The sequence below is a fragment of the Ornithodoros turicata genome, chromosome 6 (assembly GCF_037126465.1).
Source record: "Ornithodoros turicata isolate Travis chromosome 6, ASM3712646v1, whole genome shotgun sequence".
In the NCBI taxonomy this organism is placed as follows: domain Eukaryota; kingdom Metazoa; phylum Arthropoda; class Arachnida; order Ixodida; family Argasidae; genus Ornithodoros; species Ornithodoros turicata.
This window is the reverse complement of record NC_088206.1, coordinates 16,738,848-16,756,947: the sequence shown is the minus strand read 5'-3', so window position 1 is coordinate 16,756,947 and position 18,100 is coordinate 16,738,848. Positions and strand designations below refer to the sequence as shown.

General features: G+C 46.9%; 1 protein-coding gene and 1 non-coding gene across 6 annotated transcripts in view; both read left to right on the top strand.

Annotated features, from left to right (window-relative positions):
- The window catches only part of LOC135399284 (myelin transcription factor 1-like protein), a 143,826-nt gene that overhangs the window by 11,192 nt on the left and 114,534 nt on the right, over positions 1-18,100 (top strand). The gene's annotated exons all lie outside the window — the stretch shown is intronic.
- On the top strand, positions 14,700-14,773 carry Trnat-ggu (transfer RNA threonine (anticodon GGU)). The gene has a single exon. It is a non-coding gene; the product is annotated as a tRNA-Thr (tRNA).

Genomic DNA, 18,100 nt, shown 5'->3' with positions numbered 1-18,100 from the left:
TAACCGCTCGGGACAAGTTGACTCTCCCAGATGCTGTCACTGCGGTCATCTCGAAGATCTAGAGCACGTTCTTCTTCATTGTCCACACTACCAACCTTCCCGAACCGCACTCTCCGGGTCTCTTGATCAACTGGACTCTCCCCCCCCCTCTCTCTCTCTCTCTCTCTCGCCCCTTCTCTCTATCAAAATTGCTTGGTCCCTGGCCAAATCCAGCCCACCAACGCTCTTCTTTCACAGCTCTTTTTGACTTTTTTGCATATACCATAGGTTATTCGATCCTTCTTGTGAAGGGGCTCGTTATTTCATTCATCCCCCACATCACCACCAGCAATGGGGTAGAGTATCGCCCCTGGCGATGAAACTCCCCATTCATCATCTCAAAATAAAGTTATTGTTGTTGTTGTTGAATGCGAACTACTATGCCAGTTGACCCTGCGAACATTCGCACTGTTCATGGTTGCAAACTTTATCCTTGTGGACCCCTCTGTGCTAACGTTGGCGGGAAATGCGACTATGCGACGCTCCCTCTTGTGCCGTCTATTGGTGCGCTATTTCACCCCGTTTTAGGCGTTTCGTCTTGGAACTTCTTCGTCTTCTTCACTCCTTGCCGGCTCCCGAGACGGCCATCCATCACTGGCAGCCACTCGTCTCCGCCGTTTCGTCCGTCTTTGTCAAGAGCAGGCCTTCGGTTGCAGTAATGCAGAGCCTCCTGCCATAGAAGCGTAAATGACCCCGTTGTTGCCGCCACCATTCGTTGACAGCGATGCCGATGGGGATTACTGTTTTTGAGCGATGGGGACAGATTACGTAGAACGTCGTTCTAGGTCAGTGCGGGATTATCATGGGCACCAATAACGTAACCCTACCTTTTCCGTAATAATACCGTGTGATGTTGCCCAAGCTGTTGAGGCTTTCAATTCGATTCGGTGGTGGCGGTGGTGGTGGTGATAAGGCTTGCCGTTGTCGGCCTCACGTATGTGGCCAACGTCACGACTCACGCCCTGGGGGAATGTGCGTCCTGGGCCGACTTCTAAGGGAACTGTGCCGACATATGCTTCGATTCGGTAAATATCGGTATTCCGCCGATTGCACGTCAAATGACATTCCGTTTTCGAATAACTGCGTCCTCGATCGCACTCTTAAAACTGAGCTTCACCGCACAACGCGCACGTAGCCGACCGTCACCCCGAATGACATCGTTCTGGCTTCTGGTTTGTTGGAAACGGGATGCGTACGCCTTTTTGTGACACTTATGTAGTTGCGTCAGTTGTAAGAGTACAGGTTCGTATACCCGGTAAAATTGAGTATGCCGCGATACCCCAACGTTCAAGATTCCAGATTTCAAAAATCACAATACCGAAATCTCAAATTGCAATATCAAAGCTTATATCTGCAGGCCTGAGAATGAGAGTGTTTCAAAGTAGGATATCACTGAGCAAAGTGTCAGAGCTTGGCGTGATTTCGATGTCCGTCGAAGCCATTTTAACGACGGTTAGGCATAGCAGGCTGGAGCAACACGAAAGGAAGCCACGTTAGTTAGTATATAGATCTATAGGTTTCTTCAAGTTTGTTGACTACAGTTCCCCGCGCGTTTTCTGGGCGGTGCCAGCATTAGAATGTCCCGATTTGAGATTTTGAGCCTGCGAATTCTTGACTATGGGGTTTCCGGATACCCCAACCCCATAGTTAACCCACGGACCGACGACGACAAAAAATTTGAGGCCTTATATAATTTTTATTCAATTTATTTATTTACACAGATTTGTGAAGGAGGCTTAGACAAGAAGTTCAGTGGACTCGACAGAGGCCCAAGCCTCTTGTAGCAGCAACATTACAGCGGAATATGCGTAACGCAAACGCTCAAGCTGTACACAATTCAAAACAGACGAAACGTACATTATATACACACACAAAAAAAAAGAAAACAAGAACAAACAAAAAAAACGCACGACTGTTCACGTTCATTCAAACACACATTTCACTATGTTCACTCCTATTCAGTAGTTTCACAACAACAACAACAATAAATGAAGAAGTGATGATGACATGGGATGTTTCCCCGTGGTAGCCACAGGACCCTACCCACTTCACAGTGGTTAATATGAGAGGATGAATTATGGTGAGAGTGAAGCGACGACAGGTCGGAGTAGTTTCACAGAATTATGTTGTAACGCCTGAAAACCGTATCATGAGATGATCATGATCCTAAGCGACACCACAACGAATTTTGCTTGTTGTGAGGAGTGGTGTAAACTTCACAGCTTCACAGAACTGTTGACGAAACCTCGTTTCCCATTCCGGGGCGCATTCAACAACACAGAAATATCTAAATAATAAGTGCTGAAGTGCAGTATTTAATAAACGCCTAGCACGCACCCTTCCAGAAAACGCAAATGTGAACTAGTTCGTTCCAAATCAAAATTTCATCCCGATTCAGCAGAACCGCAAAAGACAAGTATGCGTAACTACCATTGCTTCGTTCAACGTAAGTGTTATGACGTAAACAACGAGAATTGGCCGAGGCAGATCGCAATCAGGGACAACACAAACACGTAAGCCTCAAACGCCCAGAAATTAACGAATTCAAATAACTCAGGGAAACGAGAGGCTGATCTCTCTCTCTCTCTCTCTTTCTCAACACGGGGGGTGGGGGAGGTCGAGGTAGCTTGCCGTTGTTGGCCGCACTCAAGTGGACATCGTCACGACTATAGTCAAAAAGAGAGAGAGAGAGAAAAAGGGGGAGAAGAGGAACTCAGAATACACAGAACTTCATCACGTGACACGCTTCCAGCCAACCATCGCTCCGAATCATATTGTTCTCTCTCTCTCCCGATTTCTTGAAAACGAAGGCCGTATGAGGTTTTGTGACACTTTGACGCCGTCCACAGTTCTGAGGTCGACAACGGGAACCTGTTCACGCCACCTTCTTTTGACACTTTGAATTTATGGCAACTGTCACAAAAACACTTAAAAATCAGGAGTGATAATAGTATCAACAACAACAAATAAATCGTGACTATGACCTGGGGTGATTCACCGCTGTAGAGCAGTACACTACCCCATTACACGAGAAACATTAGATGTGAGATATAAGAAGTACAATTGAGCTGTCCTAAACAGGCTGCTCTACGCCGCAAAAAGGAAGGTGACGAAAAAAAAGAACACATGAAAGAAGCACCAATGGCATAATAGTATCAGGCGCTGGCATGCACTCATTGGCTTTTTCGTGAATTACTTGTGTACTTGTTGCCAGCGTCATGGCCAAACGTGGTGCCGCTCGTTGGTGGTAGCCAAGGTCGTGCTGAGGACTGGGAGGTGGTGGGTTCGAATCCTACCACCGGCTGTGCTGTCTGAGGTCTTCCCTGGGTTTCCCGAAGACTTCCCACACAAATGTTTGCACGGTTCACCTTGAAGTCTGCCCAGGCCACATACTAACCTCCCTGTCACCCACTCCTTCCTGCTGTCCTCTCTCCATCTGTCCACATCTGTACGGCGCTCAATGCCACAGTTGCCTTGCGGCGCTAACACGGAATAAACAAATAAATAAATAAACAGTTGTTTACTTGTTGATAATGGTATCATCTGTGCAGTGTTTTGCGCTGAGCGGGTTATAGATGAAGGTGTGCAGTGGAGTGCAACGTCCTGCACCCTTGACGCGTGTACATACTTTCCCAAAGGACACACACACATACATTGGATGATGATGAGGTGGGCGATTCACCGCCGCTGAGGTGGTACACTGCCGAAGGAGCGTCAAACAAAGATGCCTATATCTGTTGTCTGGCTTTACATTCCCCCACCAAGAGGCTTTGACGATTTCCTTTCACACCCTAGCTATCTCTTTTTATCTAAACGGTTCTCCCTGTGACTCAATAGTGCACCAAAGACGTGAAGAACCAGGGCTAAGCTGACATGTCGTTCACAGCGGCGCGCAGAGCGTGATAAAATATTCACAAGGCTGTGGTCTCCCATATTTGAAATGCTAGCACGTATACTCCCTGTACCTCCATTGCAAGGAACGTGGTATCGCATGGTTAAATTATGTCGAAAGACTTCGCCCGCTCAACTATCATGGCGATGATAACGATGGGAGCCTAGGAACGTTTGAATGCCGTCCATAATCACACGAGGCGAAATAAATAATGAAGCTCTGGGTGGCCGAAAATATCTCAGCGAGTCTCGGACTGCATTGCGCTTGATGTGTGGGCAGCGGTAAGCAACTGTGAAGTGTTGTGCTGGTTATTGAGCAAAGCTGGTTTACTAGTTGTCTCCAGCTGTAGCTCGATTAGATTTGCACATTTCCAGTCCCAGAACCTTGCATCTTGGCAAAACCACGACCTGTTACTGGAGATATGAACCGGGACATAAGCAAGCTTCCAGCAATTTGTCACTATAGTTCCTCCGGTCGCCAACTGGATGGGGGGGGGGGGGGGGGGGGGGGGGGGGCAAGCTATGGCTTGAGACTATGTTTCGCTAGGTTAACAGGTCAGTGTCAACGCCGCCGGGAGTAAAGAGAGCCTGATCGTTTAAGCGACGTGACGTAGTCATTAAGAGTCCGGCAATCGCGACTGTGTTTTCGACGGCCGTTGCTATGGAGACTAGCCGCCATCAGCCGCATGGGAAGCCGCTGGTAGCCAGAGAAAGCCTGTTCTTGAGGTCATCTTGCGGCAGTTGGTTGAAGCAGGCGACTCCCCGACTTTACATCTATACTGTAAATCCCCTCCAATTATCATTATTATTACCATTACATCTACCCTGCATCTAATGAAATTACTTTTATTTTTTACATGTCCACCACGTGGCGAAGGTGTAATAGGATTCATTAAACAGGCCTTCTGCAACTAGGTTGCGTTGCTAGTGCTCCCTAAGCAGACCGTGCAGCAGACGAACGACGGCAGCCATGATGCTGATAGTGCACAGTGCACACGTCCTTTCCTTTCCCCGATAACACGAAGTAGCGCTTCTAGCGACCACTATCGTAACTAACCCTTAACACGGCTCTTCCGTACATGATTGCCGTATGTCCGGTGTCTCTATCCATGCCAGTACGTCGCGGGCAAGACAACGATACCCTTTCCGTCCAGGAGTAAGTAACACTTGCTTGCCCTAGCACTTGTCTATACTTACTAGCACCCGCATCCGAATATGACAAAAAATTACAAGAAAAATGGTGTCGTGCAAGTCTGGTTGCCGCCCCCCTTGCACTCTCAAAACAGATGGTTTACGTGGTGGTGGTGACGGAACTGCTTTCTTAGAGCGGGGGGAGGGGGAGTACTGTCGAAACAGGGGACTTAATCGCTTCATCGTCGTTACGGTCGTTACAAGCTAACGATAGTGGCGGGATTTTCAAAAAGGCGGGCGGGAAATTTAAAAAGGTGGGCACGTGATAAAAAAAAAGGTGGGCACGTTCTTTAGCAGTAAGCCAGTTTATCAACACTGCTCTCAATGACAGAAAACTTGTGCTGGGGCTGTTTCTAGATTTAAGAAAAGCCTTTGATACTGTCAATCACGCTATACTGTTGGATAAATTAAACTCGTACGGATTTAGGGGACACATAAATAGTTTCTTCCGTAGCTACCTGTCAGGACGTAAACAGCTGGTGACTATCGATGGGACATCATCTGCGTATTTGGACATAAATGTCGGTGTACCGCAGGGCTCTGTGCTGGGGCCGATACTGTTCGCCCTATATGTAAATGATCTCCCAAACAGCTTAAAAGTCTTTACTTCTTACCTTTATGCAGACGACACATGCTTATTTATATCGAGCCCAACACTTGAGGATATCTCAGACACCATGCAAGGAGATTTGCGTGCACTCGAAAGATGGTTGCTTCGTAATCAGCTAACCTTAAATACAAATAAAACCACATTTCTTATATTTCACTCTTTTAAAAGTCCGATAGACACCAGCAGCTTTCAAATGAAGTTGTGTGATAGCCCCATAACACAGTCTAATCAGGTTCGGTACCTGGGCATAATACTTGATAACACACTATGTTGGAAGCCACATATAGAGTCACTTAGAAGAAAATTGGCATATGGCTGTCATTTACTCATCAAGTGTAGGCACATATTTCCACTGCACGTAATGAAACTGTTGTACTTCTCTTTTATACAGAGTCATCTCACCTACTGTTTGGAAACATGGGGTAGTACATACCATACATATTTAAGGGTACTAATAACGTTACAGAAACGTGCGGTTAGGATTATAACAGGTACCAATAACCGCTCCCCGTCCAAGGTACTTTTCAATACCCTGCAGTTTCTTACCTTGGAGCAGTTAGTGGTTCAGCGATGGGCTCAAATAATGAAAAACGTAATCAGAAATAACATTCCAATTGACGTCTCCAGCCTGCAGCAACCGCGCAGACCAACTAGGATGCAAACAGATAAAAAGCTTATCATTTCAAGAGCAAATAATGTCTATGGTACCAGGACTCTTCAGCATTTGGGAGTGCGCATTTGGAACCAGTTGCCGATAGAAGTAAGAAACACCCAGCTGTTCTCAAAATCATTACAGGACTTCATTCTGTCGGAGGATCGAATACATATATGGTAAATCCGTAATATGCCGATTACAACCAATAGTCGCTGTATTTTACAGTGAATGTACTTTGTGGTTATATGCTGTACTTTGTGGTTATGTGCTGTACTTTACAGTGATTTTTCTAGACATTTCTTTTTTTCTTTTTCTTTTTTGCTGTCACTGTTGCCAATGTCATTGATGAACATCTTTAGTGGACCCATCACTAGCTTCTGCTAAGGGACCACTCAGTTGTTGTGACCTTTTAACTTGAAGAAATGACCCAATAAAAATCAAAATCAAATCAAATCAAAACACGTGCACGGCGCTCTTCGCGCGATACGTGAAGGCCGTGGTACACGTCGCGCGCAATGTGTCACGTGCCCACCTTTTTGAATTTCCCCCCACTCGTTAGCTTGTAACGACGGTAACGACGATGAAGCGATTAAGCCCCCTGGCTTGCCGTTGTTGGCCACGCGCGAGCAACGGCAACAACCGCAGCCGCATCACGCGCTCCTAGCCAATGGTCATCGCGAATGACATTGTTATTTTCCCTGATTTGTTGAGGACAGATTATCTACGCCTTTCTATGACACGTATGCGGTTATGTTAATTGTAACAAAAAGGTGTACGCCCTGCTCCCTTCACAAATCAGAAGCAAAAACCGAATGCGTTGAAATTCTGTTTGTATAGAGTGTACAACTCACTTGCACGTGCCATGCAATGTCGCGCGATACTTTGCGATCTTATACAAGCAGTTCGATGCCATTTCGGATTCCGACGCTTGAAGTGCAATATAAAGTTACTTGAGTCGACTCAACAATTATTTCTCCCAGCTTGAGTCTCGAAACGCACTCCAGAGCAGTACCACCCTACAAGGAATGATTGATGGCTCGATTTCCAGCTGCAACTGCCACTGTATCGTAAGAAGAACAGAAAAAGAAAAGGAGAGTTAAAAAAAATCTGCACGGCACAAAAACGAGTGTGAACGAGAGAAATGAAAGAGGGACGCGGGGTTTGACATACGAGCCATATCACGTGACTGCCGTGCAGGGGCGACGTCAAGATGAAGTATATATCGCGGGGACCATCAGACGCGACAAACGACGGCGCCCATTAATATCACCACCTTCTTCTCTCTCTCTCTCTCTCTCTCTCTTCTTATTTCTGTTCCTACTCTTCGTTCTCTCTCTCTCTCTCTCTCGCTCTGTCTGCCTTCCATCTCTTAATCATTGGCGCTGGTGCCAAACCTGTTCGTTTTCGTTGAATTCGTGTTGGTTTGCGTCTATTGCGTCGCCTTTCATTTTTTTTGCTCTGTTTTAGTTTCGTTTTTTTTTTGTATTCCGTGTGCGCGCCGCGAGGCGACTGTGGCTGTAAACAGCGTAGATGTGGATAGTTGGAGAGGGAACAGCACACTCTTCAAACAAAACTTCACCACATAGCATGCTGAAGGCCAACCATTGTACAGAGTGATACCTCTATCACTCTTGATTTGTGAAAAGCGCGGGGCGCGTACGCCTTTTTGTGACAATTAACATTTCCGCATAGGTGTCACAAGAAGGCGTACGCCTGCCGTTTTCAACAAATCAGGAGAGAGAACGATGTCATTCGGGATGATAGTTGGCTAGGAGCGTGCTATGTGGTGAAGTTCGTTTTCAAGAGTGCGGAAAGGAGTGGGACGCGGAGAGGGTTAGTATGCGTGCTGGGTCGACTTCATGGGGAACGGTGCCGACATCCTTTTGGAAAGTACTCTGAGAACCCAAGGTAACCTAAGGCAGCATGATCGGTTTGAGGACTCAAACCCTCCACCTTCCACTCTTCAGCATGACCTTTTAGTTACGTGATCGGTGTTATTTACGCTTTTTGTCCGATCGTTAGTCTCCTTCGTAAAGCCGCCTCGTGTGACTCTTATCGGGTGAGGTTATAGATTAGATGCACTAATGGAATCGCCGGTATTGTGCATCTATACTATGGAGAACGAAAAAGGGGTGAATTACTCAGAAATAATCTACCGTTACGAAACAGGCCTATTATGTCGTAGCAACGTTATACTGCTATGCGCGGGATACATAAAATACTCGGACATGCCATGCGCGTGGTATTTGTCTCCTTCAACCGAGTCGCGCATATAGTACGAATGCACTTTTCACGTATATGCCTACAAGGTTCATTTTATACGAAAAAGAAGGTGCCAAGAAAGGGGGAGGGGGCAATCTAGGGTGGGTGAGAGGTCTGCCTGCCTATAGACCGGCGACATGTTATTCGGGGGGGAGAGAAGTGAGAGGAAGGGGAAGGAGAGGTCCGTTAACTTACTTGCTGGCAGAGTTGTACACGTTACTCGAAAAATGTAATTGATTACAATTACTGTTACTACTGCGCGAAAAGTAATTCTTTGCCGTTACAAATTACTTCATCAAAAATGTAATACGTTACCGATTACAAATGTAACGCGTTACATTTCCCGTTACTTTTAAATTGCCTCGCCTCCTGTCCCAGATGAGGACGATTGTATAGGCGTTGAAACATCCGCTTCGTTTTGTTACTATTGTTACTGTTGCTCCAGTAAGTCGCGGTTGTAAGGAATTATCGTATTTCTGTGGTCTGCATGGAACACGTGAGGACTAGAGACGGCCGTCACAGTGACCTCTGTGTCATTGCTTCAGTCGAAGATCGGGCTTGCTGAAAAGTGTTGCCATTGTTGATAGAAGGTTAAAAAAGTAATCGACTACTCAGTAATTGATTACCGAAAATTGTAATCAGATTACTTGGAAAATTACTTGCACACAAAATTAATTGATTACGTTAAAATTTACTGAAAAAAGTAATTGATTACTAGTAACGCAATTACTAGTAACGCGTTACGTACAACTCTGCTTGCTGGTAAGCAGCACGTCCCTCACGGACTTGCGAATGGATGAATGAATGGTGCCGTTATGTTACACGTAAAGATTGTCTGCCTATTGAGTATGGAGACATGTTGCACGTGCCGCAGGGTAGGAGTGCGGATAATTTCGACCACCTGGGGTTCTTTTAACGTGTGCCGGAAATCTCCGACACGCGGTGCTGGAAGCAATGTTTACCTCCCCCCACATTGCTGCCGTCCTCGACAAAGGCAAAGAAGTTTCTAAACAATCAACCGTTCTCATATCTTGGGGGATCTTCTTCTTCTTCTTTTATTATTATTTTTTAAGTGCGCGTTATTTGATGGACGTAGGCTATGGTTACAGGCCTCCCCTGGGACCTTCTCCTAGATTCCCTGATCCGTCCATTTGCCTTAGTGAGCAAGGTCTCATCAACGGCCAACGACAAGTCCACAGGATACCCCTTCCGTGCTTCGATCCCTCAAACAGACTTCATGGATGTGGTCCCATGCATCATTTACTCTTTGCTGTACTACAATACGACGGAGCCGACGAACATTCCAAGTGTGCATTTTGTCTCCTAGTCCACACGCACATATGTAGGAATCGAACACGCTGTTGACGCCACCTATCGGGATGCAATACAATGCAGAGGAGCGTACGATCCCAGTATAGGAGTTGGCCGCCCGCAGAGTTTGTTGGGTCATACCCTCACGGTATGCGGGGTTTATAACGTCATTGGAAACCAGAGTGTACTACTTCCTGTACAGCTGACATCATCCGTAGAATCAGTCAAGCGCAAGCATATAGCGCTGTGGATAACAATACCCGCATCTTCGAATGAGGGTATCGTGCGAAAAGAGAAGCACTCCTCTGGGAAACATATACGTCTGTGTCGCCACATCTCCCGCAGAACTAAAATTTGCCTTCTGAAGTAAGAGACGATCTACGTGGTGTCCTCGAATACGGAATGTGGCATTTCTCGTTCATCTTCGGGTTCCGGGAACTCCGTGCCAAGCACTTAGTTCAATTACTCTGAACTGCTGGGAGGAATTGAAGACTATGCACGGGGGGGAGGGGGGAAGCAATCAGCTGAGCTACAGGGGGACACGGGCTAGATAGATCTGCTACTTCTCTCTGCGTGCATCGGCATCCGCGGGTAGTTTATCGACTTATTGAAAATGACCATATTGAAAAACGCCCGGTGTCACTCTTCGTGGCTCCACCGCCTTTGTTCCTCCTTGTGCACTGCTAGGTGGAGCCAGTGTAAACATTCAGGAGCGCCAAACACATACAAAAAATGTTTAATCGCCTTTTATTAGTCGACGCATTAGACAAGTTGTCTAATCTGATCCATAACACGCATTTTTATACTGCTTCATTTTTGTCATCTTCCGTCCTCCTTAGAAGTTTGTACCGTGACACTGAGAAGTTACGACAACTCTGTTCTTCGGAAACAGTAGTGTTCGCTTAACCGAAGGCTATCTTACACGCAGGCTACTTCGACCAAATATGTTTTTGCTTCTTAGGGAGGGCGGTTGACGAAAAGTCAGCGAGGATCTGTGGCGGGATTCGAACCCACACCGCTCTGGATTGCCGGTCAGGTGCGTCACACTGCGCGGGCTGACATCGCGCTCTCGTCAATATATCTATGCCTCGTTCACGAAGACACGGACACATATTCACTCTTACCGCATTCACTCTTACATTATCATCCGTCTACTTTTACATACACGCACATACGAACACATCGGCGCAGGCGGCTTTATATACCTATAGTGGTGTAAATGTGCACGTAATGGTGTAAAAGTGTAATGGTAGCGCATATCATCAGCAGTCAAAGATGTGTGAGTTAGATTCCCGGCACCGGCTCCCGGTGACTTTTGATCGTCGCTAGGGCGTTGGCTAGGCTTCAGTCTTGTGTTCGTCCTAGTGTTCATATTCGTTACGGTATCCGTGTGTTCACACGAGCGACATTCTCACGGAATATTCTAGTGGAAGAAAATGCGGAAACACTACCTCACAGAGCCGAATTTCCGGCCCGTGTTATGCTGAGCATTCACACGTTGCCGGATATCGGGAGTGGCGTGCTGCGCATTTAGCAGACGACACTTAGCAGACGACACCGTCAGCGTCTTTTCCTGTCGTCTGCTACGCAATATCTTGTGGTTGCGTCGCAGGATATTCCCCATGGGTAGCAGTGTAGGTGAAGACACGACGTTGAGCGCTCACGTGACAGCAGAAAGCTATGTCATTTTCGCATCTTCCGCTTCTGGGGAAATGTCGCTCGTGTGAATACACGGTATCGCTGTTCTGCTGTACGTTCTTGAGAAGTTCCTGTGTTTTCCTTTACTGCACGGAGGTTATGCTATATTTGTGGATTGTCCGTTCCTTCATTGTCCGCGTGAACTCGCATTAATCAGCACCCTTTGGACCGGAACACCGGTCGTAGTTCCCGACATTCAAACAGTACTGGCATTTTGGCACCCCTCTGCATGTTCCCCCAACGGGTGGGAGTGAGGGTGAGGAACAGCACAACGCTCTTATGTACGCCGTGTTCTCCACGGGAATACAGCGCCCTCCTAAGTTACCGCGAGCGCCGTGAAAGCGCTTCGGTGTAGCCTGAAGCGTTTGCAGACGACGTGATTTGAACGTGCACTCTCAAAAACAAAACTTCGCCACATGACACGCTGTAGGCCCCAGTATGATACTGTCATCACTCCTGACTCGTGGAAAACGGGGTCGTACGCCTTTTTGTGACAATTAAGGCAGCTGCATAGGTGCCACAAAAGCGCGTTATGCGGCGAAGTTCCGTTTTTCAAGTGCGTAGTTATGTCGGCCTCACACGTTCCAAGGTGAGCAAGGGAAAGCCATTTCTTCCAGTGAGCTTAATCTCTCACATGTTTTACGCTCACGCACTCACTGAAATGTGTTGTATTTGTGATTTTTAGAAGGATTTCGAACATGAAACACCGTGATGTAACCGTTAGCTCTCCGTCTTACTAATGTACCGTGTGCTTTTTTTTTTTTTTTCTAATGAGGAAGTTTAGGAAATGTCAGCCCAGTCAAGCTGGCTTGCTACTCCTACACTATCGTGTGCTGGCTATATAACAATATATATTCAATACGCGTTCATGAGTATGATTTCCCATCTACATGTGTAGCGCACATCAAGTATCTCGCGATGCAGATTTCGAGATATGCGCTTTTCTCTACAGGCTCTTGGTGGCGCGTCCATCAGCGGAAAATTTCAAAGCAGACGGCACTCTCTTTTACACGTCGTCTGCAAACTGAAAATCAGTGTGTGCCGGAGCCTTCTGCGTCGGGCTCTTACAAGTGTAAGTTTTATTATCAAGACCTAACCGCAGCTTTCGCTCGCGCTGTCCGGGTGGCGCTGGCGTAATTGTCCAGAGAGTGTGCGCTCGAATACTCCTCGCTGAAGACTGCAACTGCGGCGCACAGGGATTCGAAAGTGGCCCATATCTCAGAAACAGTCCTCAATCGCTATTACATTGATCACGCACACTTGTGAAGCCCGCCAAAGGTGCGGTAGCAAATGTTTATGTCACCGTGAAACTGGAATTAAATGCAGTTCGTTTTTCTTGTTTATCTCCAAAACTACGACATTCTACGAGTTGAAATTTTTCATTTGGCACGTATACGTAGCTTATAGTCGAATGCATCTGCGTTCGCAAAATCAAGTTGTCCCAATAAGATACCATGCTATATGCTAATCATATTTATGTGCATGAAACTGTTCTTCCGCTTGAAAAGCGCACTGTAATGCAGGCATCGGACAGCGTCCTTGATATCGGCTGAGTGCACAGCGTAAACGTGGTTTCCGCGTACGAATTGACAGCACCCCACCACCCCTCCATTTGTCCATTCCTCCTTGGTCCAAGCAGCTAGCCTATGGCGTCTCGCTCTTGCCATACTACGGGAACACGAAGGAAAGGGCTGAATACCTCTTTCGTTGTTCAGGCAACCCCCGCCTGCCGCTGCTTTCAGCCCAGCCTTCGTTTCTTTCGCTCTAGCGATCGCACGACAGAAGATACAAAAAGGAAACGAAAATAAGTTGTCAGACGTTTCAAACGGTGGGCAGGGCAGCTTCAGTGTTTGCAGGGCATAGCTGTGCCTAGCAGGACATAGCAGGGCGTAGCCTGTGGTACTGCTGATGACGAGAATATGTATTTGTGATGGCTATGGTCTAGGACACATTGCGGCACCTACCACTGGTAACGACTTTGGCCCAGGTTATTGTTACTATTAATGTGCTTGCAGGAAATGCAAGTCATACGCGATCCCGTTTGTCCCTCTCTGTCGGGAACCAAATTTCGTCAAGATAAGCCACTTTAACCTGTCTCTGTTTCTCATATCAGAGCTCCTGGGGAGGATCAGGTATATGGAACTCAATTGCTCTCAAAGCGTCACTGCGGTTGGAGGTTACCGCCTACTATAGACAAAACAAACTCATGGAACTTGAGGCCGTCGGTACAGTTCTTGTGCGAGAATATGAACCACCGGTCAAGTCACGCTGTGGCGTCGTCCTAGGGATCGACACAGCCAGATAAAGAAAGCTATAATATCAGGGAGCGGTTGCACAGACGCTGGAGAGAGTTATCAATCGTCTCCCCAGTAGCTTCTGTAGTGCTTCAGACACACGGTACTGTCCTAAACGCTGATCTTTTGTAGAATACGCTAAACCTATCGAGGACGCACTGAAGAGCTTTCTCAACATTCATTCAAGCGGACGCTGATGCTCCTCTTATTGCTCCATAAGATGGGATGGTGCCCCTGTGAGGCTCACGTTCCTATAAGACAAGGCGTTTCGGAGCAAGTAATGTACTGCTTGCTGATCATGCATGTCAAAGAATGTCAACCACGTATAACCCGCCGTAGCAATCGCATTCGATAAGGCCATGTGGCAACTTGCTGCAGCAGGCGAAATGTATGTTCGAAGCGTCAAGCTGCCCTATTCGGAACTTATAGCCCTGACTACAAAGGTGATCTAGACTCGAAAGTGCAGACACACACGGACACAGGGAGACGAAACAAACGAGCGCTACTTACAACAGTTTACTAGAGAAAGAACTACAGCATAAAGCGCAAAAAATACGAATAGAAAACCGCCACCTGGTGCTACCTACATGTTGCGTGACCTCAAGAAGGTTATCTCTTTTTCCAACAGAGCCACCCAGGGCGTACTAAAACATGTAAGAGTGAAAGTGGAGTGAGTGAGTGAGTGAGTGTATATATGTATGTTTGCCCCCTTGAAATGACGCACCCTTGGAAGTCACTGGAGAGGCGTGTTAGCTTAGCTCAGTTGGTAAGAGCCCTGGACCGGTAATCCAGAAGATGTGGGTTCGAGTCCTACAGCTGGCTAACCTTTTCAGTGACTGCCTTCTTTCATCATTAATTTCTTAGGCACTTGAGGCTTTGTATGTATTTGTCCTTTCTATGTGTTCCAGCCTCAGAACGTCAATTCCCATCATTAACACACGCATCTTCACACTTGTTTATCTCTGTGTACGTGTGTGTCTGCGCTTTCGAGTCTAGGTGGAATGCCAACATGCCCAACACTCAACTCTTCTACAAAAGTGAGTCTCTGCTACAGAGTTAACACAAAACGACGACTTACAGAGATCCTCGCTACAACTATCAGCGTCTTTGTACCAAGCCTTATGCCAACAAACCTATCGTTTATAACTATGACTATGAGTTGCAACGGGCAATGAAATGCTTGTAACGACGCAGTGCTGTCGGAAAGTGCAGACGAAAGTATTAGTAATCCATTGTGTGTTAATCTCGACATCCGCCAACGTAAGAGTCTTCTTCAGGCCGGGATGTCGGGACGCCTACCGCACGATTGGAAACGCGCTAGGAGCGTTGATGCCCAAAGGAGCACAATATCTTGGCCCAATATTGGATCAATATTGTGCCGGTATTGCCGATATTGGACCAATATTTGGCCAAGATGTTGTACTGCTTAGGTGTCTTCGAGAAAGAGAAAGCTGCCTTCCGAGCTATATTCATGCCGTCCACTGGTTCTTACCTCATGCGTTGGAATCTTATTGAAACGGATCGCACACATACTATTACTATTGGCGCCGAGACGTTTGGGAGTCGCCCCCTGGTGTTCACTGAACGAAACGTGTCGTGGGCATGTCCCCGGGCTGTATTCGCACATTGTATTGCGTATCGAGGCATTGCACGTGTAAGAGGCTGTCCAGCGTTGATATTCCCTGGTGATTCATGACAAAAACGGCATATTTGTTCCAAGTAACTCGCATTTTCATTCCAATATGACAGTTTTACTGTAAGTAACAGAAGCGAAACCGAAACCAGAATCCCCACCCAGAGTGGCACAGTGGCGTCCCTAGTGAGGGTCTCGCCGCCAATACAAAGCACGACCATCGGTTCCTGGATAGCGTCACAGTAGTGACGCGAAACTATCGATACCACAATCGGTAGTACTATCGATTGTCGACTGTCGGTAGTAAGAAAACTGTGGATAGTACACTCGATAGTCAGCTATCGGAAAGCTATCGGGGAGCAAATAAAAATAGAAAAAGAAAATGCCTCACTCCAACAATATGAAGGGAATTGCCTAAGGACGAGAGCCGCCGATATTTCGAACAGAGACTGTTCTACAGACTCTGTTTAAAATATCGGCGGCTCTCATCCTGAGGCAATTCCCTTCATACTTACTTACCGGTTGGCTGGATTTCTACCCGTCTATGCTCACTCCAACAAGTTTTACAATACGCTCTGAAAGTAGGTCAGCCTTTGGCGCAGCCCCTCAGCTTTTCCCTTTCCCCTTGTGCCCGTAGAACGGTCTCAATGGATCGCTCTCAAATAAGGTACCACAACAATTGCACGTGAGGTCCACGTTGCTTCATATTTTTCACCATAGTGTTGTGGCCCGTCTGCGAATATTGCTGCTTTCTGAGTGGGTAGACGCTTTGTCACGTGCTTTCTCCAACCTTTTCTCGAACACGGGATGTACCCGGGTTCGAATCCCGGTGCCGGCTGTGCTGTCTGGGGTTTTTCCTGGGTTTTCCTCAGACGCTTTCAGACATATGTCGGCCTCAGTTGTCTCGCGACGTAAACACCCAATTATTATTATTACATATGTCGGCACAGTTCCCTTAGAAGTAGGCCCAGGACGCACATTCCCCCACGGCGTCAGTCGTGACGTTGCCCACCTGTGTGAGGCCGACAACGGCGAGCCCTATCACCAGCACCACCACCACCAACAACAACAACCTTTTCTTTCTCTCATGCGCAGAGACGTACTGTCGTAGCGTATACAACTCAGAGCTCAAACCATCCTCAACTTCACGTGATGCACTCTCTGCACTAGATTGACTTGCATTGCATCTGTCATGTGTGCGTACGATTTTATGATGAACGTCTTCTTTCGCTGCTTGCACTGCACCATTCATACATTACAACTAAATGTGAGGCGGGATGAGAGAAAAAAAGAACGTCCTAGGTCGCCAACTGTGGAAGGATAAGGTGGACGGGCCGTGGCTCACTCCAATGCATCTTCTTCCGCCAAACTCTTGAAATAATGACGCGGCAGCCGGACTAGCAACAAATATAAATGTTTAATGATGATGAGACGTGTTTACAGGCACGCATAATAATTTAGGATGGTAAAGTGCCGAATTGGTCGTCGCATGACGTTCGGCCGCAACGTATGAACGACGACAGACAATTACGACGTGGCGCACCGCCGTTAAATACTACGGTGGCGCCACTTACACTCAGCTGACGATGACAGTGACGCTGACATAAACGGAATGACTTGTGTCGTACGTGATTCTGTGTTCATTGTCACTCTGCCAGTGCAAAAACGAAGTCTGGAACGAAAGCATCGATAGTGAGAACCAAATTTAGCTATTGACACTAAAGAGAAACAAAAGAACAGTAGTATCGAGAGTCAGTTATCGTAAAACTATCGATAGTTTTTCAACACTATCGATAGTGCTATCGATAGTCAATTTATCGAGAGTTTTGCATCACTACCTCACAGCCTTCCGGGAAGGCAGAGAACTGAGCAGGCATAATAGTCTCCTTTAGTAATCAATAGTTAGGCGTAATAGTTCCAATAATCCTTCCCATGTCTACGACGGGCGAAAGAGTTCACCTTCTTTACCTTTGCTCTATTTCTGCATGTGAAAATGGTATTTGACTGTACAGCGGGAATATGAAAATGTGTACAGGCCAGAACAGATACCATGCACGGTCAATGGGGGCCTACATGGGGGCCGATATCTCCTCGGACAGAACTCTTGGCCCCTCTGTTGCTAGACGAGGCTGTAGTTCGGAGGCAAGCTTTAAGCAGCGGTTGAACAAGAGGGCCCTCCGGGCAGCGTGATCTCAACCTGAGGTCTTCATCTTAGTCGCGGATGGAACCAACGTGATCAACAAAATAACGTCTTACTCCACATTGACCACAATTACCAACCAAAGCAGCCTATGTCTGTGCCTGCATAGTAGAAAGTACATCGCATGCACAGTACATCAAAAGATACAACCTATTATTAAGCTTTATTATCATTACGAGCGATAATTCAACCTCATTCCGTGTACCTTTCTAGCGCACCTGCAGACAAATACTAACGACAACCTGATAAGATCATCACTAACACCACCAACGTGCATCTTGTATGCCTGCTCGCGTGAATATGTAGTACATGCATC